Source organism: Macrosteles quadrilineatus, unplaced genomic scaffold (genome assembly GCF_028750875.1).
Source record: "Macrosteles quadrilineatus isolate MER2022 unplaced genomic scaffold, UCM_ALF_1.0 Scaffold_58__1_contigs__length_771172, whole genome shotgun sequence".
NCBI classification, from domain to species: Eukaryota; Metazoa; Arthropoda; class Insecta; order Hemiptera; family Cicadellidae; genus Macrosteles; species Macrosteles quadrilineatus.
The window spans coordinates 372,979-384,884 of NW_026542651.1; positions in this window are offsets into that span (position 1 = coordinate 372,979).

Consider the following 11,906-nt stretch of genomic DNA (forward strand, 5'->3'; position numbering starts at 1 on the left):
TACTCTGATGAGGGACTCCATGAAAAAATGGTTGATTAAGTGTTAAATGAAAGAATACTTCGTTGTACATGACTTCTTCAAAGATGTATGTTTTCTGAATGTACAATATTTGCGGAACATGGCATTTTTGGTCCGATGACGATGTATGTGAAGAGGATAAGTATATGATTACTCTATTCTCCTCGTCCTCTGGAAGTAATAATACTAATGCAGGAGAGGAAAAACTAAATAATCTTTCTGCCTCACCATTGCTAAGATCATAGCAAAAAGATATGTGGCATATTTGCCACATTGGTCTGGACTTCTGTTGAAAGGATTCGCCAACGACAAAGTTTTGGAGAGAGTGAAAAAACGCTCCATGTGGGAATTACTTTGACCAAACAAATAATGTCATACTGGAGGGCAAGAAAACACTGAGAGCCAACATGTTTACTTTGAAAGTACACAATGCCGTAACGGCAAAATGCAAAGAAATACTAATGGACATACCAAAGTAGGGTTGTTGTGCTCCGTAACAAAATCAATCGTTTTGGAAAGAGAAAACTATGCCTTAGTATAAAGAAACAGACAGAAGGACCTACAGTAACCTCAAACAATGTTCTAGGCATGCTTCTGTTATCGGATGGTGATGTAGATGTCATTAAAGAGTTTTGGAAAAAGACTACCAAGAAGGATCGTGTAACCTAATTTGAGTCAAAGTATATCCAAGACCATGCACAACAATAATTTTCAATGGCTCGTAAAGCATAAAAAGCCAAATAGATTGAAAAACGACCCCGACTACTACACAGAGCTAAAAGCACTAGGTAATCTTGTGTTTCTCGGAATCGACATCACACAAAAGGTGGTTTGTGTACATTGACGACTACAAGTTGTTATGAGGGTCCTCCCGGCTGGACTCGACAGTTATTTATATTGCAGGTCATGTCATACTTGGTCAACAGTCAAATGAGTCGAAGGCCCTAATAGTTCATGACAACTTAGCGACCTCAAAATTGGGCAATGGACAGCCAATTGATCAAACACGCTCGATCCTAGGAAATGTAAGAGATGCTGAAAAATATTTCGTCAACAGCATGGCAACTCATAAGGCACATTGTTTATATTTTAGAATCGGTTTTTTTAACCTACACATATTTTAATACTTATAATGAACTCTGCAAATATACAGGAAAATATCTTTCTAATGCTTGCCTATTAATATACAGATATGTTGGCTTTTTGTTAAAAAATTGAAACTGATTAACAAAATGTCTGGATTCGTATTTAAAATAGTGGATTTACAAGATAGCTGGGTCATGTGTTCCAACCTCAATTATGTGTCATAACCTATCTTTGAACCATTTTCCTGGTGTGTATAGCATGGTTTTGTTACATTGCCACAGACTGCGACAAGTCACGACTGTGAAATGTCAATACCCTTTTTCAGGTATTTCATTAGCTATTTCCCCGGACATAATAACATTTCATATGGGTTAAAAGTGTATTATATGGAACTATCAACCCTGATTAAGAAGTAAGCAATACATTTAGCAACATTTACTGTTTTTAATGTAATATTAAGCACATAAATATTTGTCTAAGGAAAAGACATTCCTGATTTGAAAATTCTGGTGAAAGAGATTAAAGACAAATGTCTAGGCATCACTATTACTAAAATAAATGATACTGATTTCCATGATTTTGAAAACGTAGTACTACAAGATCTACCTACGTTTAAGGGCACATGGAGTATTTTGGATACCAAATGAAAGAAATGTGTTGTTCATGAGAATGCTCAGTTGTGCTGATTGTGTGGAAACTGGAAAATATTCCCATTTTGGTAATGGCACGGTAGCAATTCCTATGGATGTCTCATTATTTTTCAGCAGTGTATCCTTTTCTTCACCTTAAGTATTAAAATTTATGTACATACTCTGTTGAGGTATTGCTTTTTACAATAATTAAATAGATTATGGTTTTATGAAAATATTTTACATTCTTTTTCAAACTCTTTCATTTTAGGTTGGTTTTAATCTTCCACAATCATAGGAAAATATCTACTGAAATACTACTAAAATAAGGTGTGTATAAAACATTTTTACCATAAAATAGGTTCCTTCAAGTTATTTTCTTTCCGTTTTATAAATGTTTAGCAAGTCAACAATCCCCAAAAATAAAGAAAATTTTAGCTAAAGCCCAGGTACCGAGTGAATGAGAAAATAAATCAAGACTAAGTCCCTACAGTGTTTGTAGCAATAGCGAAGAATACACTAAGCCCATTAAAAATAACGATTTTTGATTGTGAAGTTTCAAACTTCAAAAAAGATTGTGAAGTACTGTGTTGGGTTAGTTCAAACCCTGTGTGAAGAGGAAAAAGTTCTCCATGGGGAGTACACGCTCTATCAACGGCAAAAACAGCGACATCAAGATCTCTATCAAGTAGGTCATAACAGTTGCTAACTCAATCGCTGTTTTCCAACTACGATATGACGGAAATATTAGTTAACGTAAATTATCATTAGTTATTATAGATTCTGAAGTAATTTATAATAGAATGTGATTTTGCTTCATAACATGCTGACATACTATACGTTTTGAGATCATACACTGTTTTTACTTCATATGTTTTTATATATGGTTTTACTTTTTCATGTTGGGTTTTCACACGACATGGCAAAAGCTATTAGGAAAAGAGCTCTAGCTCAGTACACCTCAGATGCTGATACAGACAAAGAACCGAAAAAAAGATAAGTGAAGAGGAAAAGATTTACAAGCAGTACCTCAGAGAATGATGATGGTATTCTTTCCAAACAGAAAAAAAACTTTCTTTACCGAAAGTGTTAGCTGGGATGAAATATCCCCTACATCATCTACCAATTTGGCAAAGAGAGAGGTTTGAACCAGTATGATTTTATTATTATTTTTGTCCATGACCTAGGCTTGGGTACTAAAGGGTAACTCGGTGGGGCAGAGGTGATTAAAGGAAATTGAATAAAAAAACTTAAATGTATTAAAATTGCACTGTATATTTATATTTTATGCATGATATTCCTAACTATGTTAAATCACAGTTATTAATTTTATTTTTAAATTACAGATTCTTGGTTGAGTTATGTAGGCTATAGACATAATTTTAATTTGAATATTGTATTGTAAATTTTGATCCTGTAACAGGATGATACTATACAACTTGCTATAATACCACCATCATTGAGAAGGTCTCCTAGAAAGCATAGTAAACCTATTCAAAAAACATTTACGTCCGTGAAAACCCCGAATCAAAGTTAGTCACCGTCAACCTCCAAGTCACCTCATGCCACCTCCAAAACACAAGACGTTGGGGATATAATTTTGCACCTCTGTCAAATGCACATCCGAGGTTGCGTATCTGCCGAACGGTCACGAGGTCATCCGAAGACTCCCTATCTTAAGTACGAACAGTTAAATTCAGTGACAAGATTAAGAAATACTGCGATGAATGGTCTTTTGTAATAAAAGGACGCATTGAATATTATTTTTCTGATCTTTATGCTGCAAATTGTGTCTACCAACGCACTTGCTGTGCCAGTTTTCGTAGTGGAAAAATATTCTACAAGAATATTCAAAACAGTCGTCAAGAAGGCCAAAACAAGGACTCCCAATTAATGAAGAACAAGAAGAAGCTTTCCTCAGGACGCGTACTTACCTAGAATCTAATGACTAGGAACAATTACTTGTTGCAGATATTATTTAAAAATGGAAGAGTATCTGCAAGACAGTGATTTTGAAGCATATGATCGAAGACACATGAAAATAAAGCTTATCGAACATTTTGGTACAAGTGTTATAATATCCGGTCAAAGTAGAAAGGCAGTTATAGTCACACTAAAAGAGACTGCTGACGAAATTCTTAGATCCTACTATGTAAATTCAAAAGGTTGTGATTCTGAATTACAAAAGATACACGTAATAGAGGCAGCTGCAAGAGTAATCAAGAGTGATGTAAAAGCTTCTGAAAAGGCAGATAAATTGACTTATCCCTCAACAGATGTTCTCACCTCCGATGAAAGTATGAATTATCTCCACGATAGCTTAAGACTGCTCTGTACAAAATTGTTTGTGGGTAATGATGTTTCGTCAAAAGTTGGTGGTATTGGTACAGAGTATATTGCAAGCAGTTTGTCCAAAAGCTTTGATATGTCCATTGCAGATAGATTCAAAATTTCTAAATCAACATGGTCACAAATGTGTGACAACACAGGAAAACTGTTGACTAAAGCTTCATTGCTGACTGTTTTGTTCATGTCAGTAAAGGTTGTGTATTACAAATGAAGAATGTAAATCATTATAAAGGAAGGAGTGGACGATTTCTTTCCATTTATCGTTACCGCGTTCACAATAGAGTAACATCATTCCGATTGGATTGCTTTAAAGAGCACTCGAACGGGTCAGTTAGAGTCGATGTATATTTACATACGTCACAGTGTTTGAATCCTTCCAAAAAAACTAGAGAATTAAGTGGTATAGCCAGAGATTTGATGAAAGAGGATCTGCTAAAGACAGGTGCATCCCATGTAAGGTTCGAACAAGTCAATAAATGTGACAAAGAACCAGTAAAGTTGAATAATATACAGGATGCTCAATCATATAGTGTGATGAGAAAGGCTAAATGTGAAGCGATGGCCGCAGATGATCTACACAAAGATTGTCTAAGATTGTGATTTGTTCTTGGTGCGTGATCAACAGAAAAATGCTGGATAGAAGTACTTGCAACATGTAAGTCACCCCTTTCAGGTAATCATTTACAGTAACGAAGAACTAGATGTCACCATAATTGCTATGGAAAAGCCAAAAGCCAAAAGAAGGATTTTGTTTTACATTTGGATGCCACTTGTACTAGTCAATAAATGTGACATAGGAGCAGTAAATTTGAATAATATATAGGATGCTCAATCATCTACAAAGTTTGTCTAACTGATTTGTTCTTAATGCGTGATCAACAGAAAAATGCTAGAGAGAAGTACTTGCAACATGTAAGTCACCCCTTTCACGTAATCATTTACAGTAACGAAGAACTGGATGTCGCCATAATTGCTATGGAAAAAGCCAAAAGTCAAAAGAAGGATTTTGTTTTACATTTGGATACCACTTGTACTGTCGTACGTCTGGTCGATCAATGTGAGGGTAAGAGTATTTTATTACGCCATCGTATTCAAAACTAATGACTGTATAATATCATTGTCTGAATACATATCTTGTAAGCATAATTCGCTTCAAATTGGGTCGTGGCTCATTATGTTGAAAGATTTTCTAGTCACAAACAAAAAATGGCCCTTATGCAGACGTGTTGTGACTGACTTCAGTTTGGAATTGAATGAGCCAGGGTGTGAACAATGGAACAAAATAGATATTTTTTCTTATCTAACTCATTGTCACAGTTTTATGTCGTAAAACCAAACTACAACAAATAACGTCATAAATGTACACATTTGTTGTTGTCATTTTGTTAAAATGTGTGTTAATAACATAAACTCCGCAACACATGGGATAAATAGTAAAAGCAGTAAAGCTCTAAACAGTTAGTATAGTAAGTGGTTTGTTTCATAATCAATTGCAACTCGTACAAAAAGATAAAGACAGTACTAACCGACCTGTTTAAGCTGCTATTTTACTCAATGAACACCATTGTTGTTACAAATGCACTTTCCAGTTCAGGAATACCCTGAGGAATTGTACTCTGATGAGGGACTCCATGAAAAAATGGTTGATTAAGTGTTAAATGAAAGAATACTTCGTTGTACATGACTTCTTCAAAGATGTATGTTTTCTGAATGTACAATATTTGCGGAACATGGCATTTTTGGTCCGATGACGATGTATGTGAAGAGGATAAGTATATGATTACTCTATTCTCCTCGTCCTCTGGAAGTAATAATACTAATGCAGGAGAGGAAAAACTAAATAATCTTTCTGCCTCACCATTGCTAAGATCATAGCAAAAAGATATGTGGCATATTTGCCACATTGGTCTGGACTTCTGTTGAAAGGATTCGCCAACGACAAAGTTTTGGAGAGAGTGAAAAAACGCTCCATGTGGGAATTACTTTGACCAAACAAATAATGTCATACTGGAGGGCAAGAAAACACTGAGAGCCAACATGTTTACTTTGAAAGTACACAATGCCGTAACGGCAAAATGCAAAGAAATACTAATGGACATACCAAAGTAGGGTTGTTGTGCTCCGTAACAAAATCAATCGTTTTGGAAAGAGAAAACTATGCCTTAGTATAAAGAAACAGACAGAAGGACCTACAGTAACCTCAAACAATGTTCTAGGCATGCTTCTGTTATCGGATGGTGATGTAGATGTCATTAAAGAGTTTTGGAAAAAGACTACCAAGAAGGATCGTGTAACCTAATTTGAGTCAAAGTATATCCAAGACCATGCACAACAATAATTTTCAATGGCTCGTAAAGCATAAAAAGCCAAATAGATTGAAAAACGACCCCGACTACTACACAGAGCTAAAAGCACTAGGTAATCTTGTGTTTCTCGGAATCGACATCACACAAAAGGTGGTTTGTGTACATTGACGACTACAAGTTGTTATGAGGGTCCTCCCGGCTGGACTCGACAGTTATTTATATTGCAGGTCATGTCATACTTGGTCAACAGTCAAATGAGTCGAAGGCCCTAATAGTTCATGACAACTTAGCGACCTCAAAATTGGGCAATGGACAGCCAATTGATCAAACACGCTCGATCCTAGGAAATGTAAGAGATGCTGAAAAATATTTCGTCAACAGCATGGCAACTCATAAGGCACATTGTTTATATTTTAGAATCCGTTTTTTTAACCTACACATATTTTAATACTTATAATGAACTCTGCAAATATACAGGAAAATATCTTTCTAATGCTTGCCTATTAATATACAGATATGTTGGCTTTTTGTTAAAAAATTGAAACTGATTAACAAAATGTCTGGATTCGTATTTAAAATAGTGGATTTACAAGATAGCTGGGTCATGTGTTCCAACCTCAATTATGTGTCATAACCTATCTTTGAACCATTTTCCTGGTGTGTATAGCATGGTTTTGTTACATTGCCACAGACTGCGACAAGTCACGACTGTGAAATGTCAATACCCTTTTTCAGGTATTTCATTAGCTATTTCCCCGGACATAATAACATTTCATATGGGTTAAAAGTGTATTATATGGAACTATCAACCCTGATTAAGAAGTAAGCAATACATTTAGCAACATTTACTGTTTTTAATGTAATATTAAGCACATAAATATTTGTCTAAGGAAAAGACATTCCTGATTTGAAAATTCTGGTGAAAGAGATTAAAGACAAATGTCTAGGCATCACTATTACTAAAATAAATGATACTGATTTCCATGATTTTGAAAACGTAGTACTACAAGATCTACCTACGTTTAAGGGCACATGGAGTATTTTGGATACCAAATGAAAGAAATGTGTTGTTCATGAGAATGCTCAGTTGTGCTGATTGTGTGGAAACTGGAAAATATTCCCATTTTGGTAATGGCACGGTAGCAATTCCTATGGATGTCTCATTATTTTTCAGCAGTGTATCCTTTTCTTCACCTTAAGTATTAAAATTTATGTACATACTCTGTTGAGGTATTGCTTTTTACAATAATTAAATAGATTATGGTTTTATGAAAATATTTTACATTCTTTTTCAAACTCTTTCATTTTAGGTTGGTTTTAATCTTCCACAATCATAGGAAAATATCTACTAAAATACTACTAAAATAAGGTGTGTATAAAACATTTTTACCATAAAATAGGTTCCTTCAAGTTATTTTCTTTCCGTTTTATAAATGTTTAGCAAGTCAACAATCCCCAAAAATGAAGAAAATTTTAGCTAAAGCCCAGGTACCGAGTGAATGAGAAAATAAATCAAGACTAAGTCCCTACAGTGTTTGTAGCAATAGCGAAGAATACACTAAGCCCATTAAAAATAACGATTTTTGATTGTGAAGTTTCAAACTTCAAAAAAGATTGTGAAGTACTGTGTTGGGTTAGTTCAAACCCTGTGTGAAGAGGAAAAAGTTCTCCATGGGGAGTACACGCTCTATCAACGGCAAAAACAGCGACACCAAGATCTCTATCAAGTAGGTCATAACAGTTGCTAACTCATTATATGTGGTTCCATCGGAGATGTTTCATTCACTCGTTTATATTGGGATTTACCTTTTCAATGGAGAGCTTAGCATTGTATAGCTTTTATTTACAACAAAAATTTGTAATCACAAACAGTGAAGACTTTGATTTTCGTATAAAATATTAAGGTATGAAGGTGTTGTGGTTGTAACCATTGTTACATATTCTCATAGGAAATAGTGTTCAATGTAAATAATTCAACACGTTTTAGATACCTTTTTATAGTTTTTAGACTCTTTTTTTAGTTTGTCCAATAATCGTCTTCATGACCACTAGGTCTGGCTAGTTTATGCGCGAAGTTTTCCAGCAATCGCTGTTTTCCAACTACGATATGACGGAAATATTAGTTAACGTTTTAAAATCGCTAAATGATGAAACATATTTGTTACCACCCTTCGTACGGAGTTGGCGTATAAGTATAAAATGCTATACTCTGATTATCGAAAGAATGTGCCTTGCAGAGCGGCCGTGTTGACACTGAGTTTAGCTACAAACATTCTATTTCACAAACTCGTGGAAACGTAACAGAAGGTTAGAAATTCTAATAAACAGTGTTTAAATAGTCAGTTAAGCATGTTTTCAGCGCATGCTTTAAATATTTCGTATATAATTGCGATGAATTATTATTTGTAGTTATATTTGTAAAAACACAATTTGAATAAAAGATTTGCAAATTCGTATATTTACAAATATAACTACAAATATTAATTCATCGCAATAAGATTGAAAAATACGCTAACTTTTTTTATAAAACATTTTATATCTCTTCTCATTTCAATGCAAATCAACTTAACACATGAAGGTTGAAATGAAAAATGAAATTTAGAAGTGAAAAAATTTACATTCAAACTTAAATTACAAGAAAACTACAGAATAGCCTATATCGATTACACTCTTGATAGAGTAATTATTAGTGACAAAAACACTAGTGACTGGTGAAGTAGGTAGGTTTAAGAGTTGTCTTTTTGCAGTGTTGGAGAGGAAATGTCCATGAGTGGTTATCTGCTGAGAGGCAGTGAACCAGTCGGTTTCTTTAATGGCAAATACAGCGGTTTAAAGATTTGCAGAGGTCACAGTTTGGCTTAAATAATAAAAGCCCAGAGAAGACTCTTAGACCCATCATGTCTCCCCCTGAAGGTAAATAACAAACCCAGCAAATTAATACACATTTATTTACATTTACAACCTGTATACATTTAATTATTTTTTTTAAATTTTCATCCTTTCTTCCATTATCTTCCTTCATTGTAGGTGTTAGCCTCCGGATTGCAAAATAATATTAGAAAAGGTTTAAATACCTGCTATTAAGCAATCCAATATTAAAATTCATTTCCATTCTAGCTCCTGAGCTGTTGTATTCAATATAATAAATAGGTTACATACCTTATAAATCCGACAAACAGCTCATTTTAATTGAAGGTCGTTTACATGTTTCGGCTTGTATCGGCCATTGTCAAAACATCGCAGTTTGATGATGAAATCCTTGTCATTGTTTTCTACTAAAAGTACATACACAAACACATACACACGGACGGGACGAAAACATTACGAAAAACGAATAATACTTTAAACAGGCCTATTAAATACACGGGCAGGACGCACGCACACCGTTGTCAAGGTCAGGATGCAGACTGGACGAGTTGTGGCGGTGTTGTTTTATCAGCTGATGTGGACTGCTGACCAATGGGCGTCGTCGAACTCTGCCTATGTTTTAATATATTATTGAAAATGTGATGGGATTTGAATTTAAGTTTTTTGTTCAGAATTACGCTCTCAAAATTGTTTGTCTCATTAACCTGTACCTTATAAGTTTTGAATTCTTCGAGAGTGTTAAGTCTGCTTCCCTTTTGGCAAACATGTAGGATTTCATGGCCTTTACTAATATCGTTTATATCATGGTTTTTATCGACCAAATGCTGAGCAAACGATGATTTTTGTTTTGTATTACGAGGATCTGGTCCATGCTCCTTGTATGCGATAGTATACCACTGTAGTATACCACGATAGGTATACTAATACCTATCGTCAGTTAGCAAGTTAACGGTTATTAGTGATGGACATGAAGATTAATACTTTAGTAAATCACAGTAGATAACTGTAGTTGTTGTGGAAATTAATAAAAGTTAACTCTGAAGAATGAAACTAGTATTTTCTAACCTTTAAAGTGTTAGGTAAGAAGAAAAAAAGACTAATTCAAAATGCAGTCATACATTTCAACTATAAAGTGCAAACGTTGCACGGTTTGTGATTTGTGGAACCGCGAAAGTGAAGCACATTTAAAAAGCCTTGAACATTTTACTAAGCTATATGGGTTTTGCCCAATAGTTGAAACTGAAAGCGCTGCTAACTGCAGACTTTTTTATTATTTTTATAGGTGGTACGTTTTGTAGAAAACCGCCCAGTTTTCATTTTGAAGTCAACTAAAGATTGTCTAATTAAATGTTCTAAAACTCGAACAAGAACAGTGGGGTCAGCCCTAAAAGCAATATTTAATTCCGAAGCCCTATTAAGCTGATCTGTTAAGTGCAATGTTACCAAAGGTCCACTTGATAAATCCACTGTTAAGAGACAGGCTCTGTTACCTGATGCCATTTCAGGAATCATTGGTATGTGTTCTAAAAACACCCGAAGGGCTCCCCCCCCCCCCCCCCCCCCCGCCAATCTAGACAACATTTCCTGTGGAATATAGGTCTGCGTCTTCTCGGATTGGGTGGCCTCACCCGTTTGATAACGAGGACTACGGGATGCTGGAACCCGAAGATCCCAAGAGGGATGACCGTTTCGCCGGCACGCCACCACCCGTCCAACCACCCAGGCTCGTCTTGTGCTCTCCAAAGGACGATGTCGTTCTCGGCCTCTTCACCAAACACGACCCTCTACTCCAAGAGTTAGAGAGGGCCATTAACGCCCCTTCGTGTACGAACTCGCCATTCTTCCCCCCACTGGTGAAAACCGTGGGTGGAAAGGACATGGGCAGCGCCAGAGCTACGGAGCCTGCCACGCTACCCGAGACATCCGCCCAAAACTTAAATATTGACGAATATGCTATTAATCATACCAAACACAGAGGAGAAATATATTTCACTGGGTAAAAAAGTGAGTAATAAGTTTGATATAAGATTCATTGACTCTTTTAGATTTATAAGTAGTAGTTTAGATGCATTGTCACAAAATCTAAGTCATGATCAATTTAGGGAGACAAAAGCACACTTTTGTCTACGTTTTTCGAAGTAGGATGAATAAACATCACAAGAAATTTGGAAAATATCTGGCCAGTGAAGATCGGCAGCACTTAGCGCTAAAAATACTGTAGGCACGCCAAACTGCACCTCCATGTCAAGAAGTTTTCAATAAGTGTGAAGTGTAAACACCCCTAGCTTACACTTTGTCGGAACATCTCACCTCCTGTGATCCAGCAGTGGTTGCCTCAGATTCAGATGCTGTTTTGGAAACTAAAAGGCTCTCCAATTGCCTTGAAATCTTGGTTCTAACAAGTGGTGGTTCTAACAGGCTTCTAAGCAAGTATATATATCGTTTAAAAACTGATAAAATTGAAAAATAGTTTAAATTATTGTGTGGTAAACCAATGGTTATGCAAAAAATGAAAGAGTGCAGCAGGAATGAGCGTCTGGACATTTTTGGAAAGAATAAATCAATGGAGAGGGGATGTTTATCAAACGTGTTTATCCATAAAAAAGAATACTTACTAGATAATTTCTCACTCGAGAGTCTTGAAGCTCAA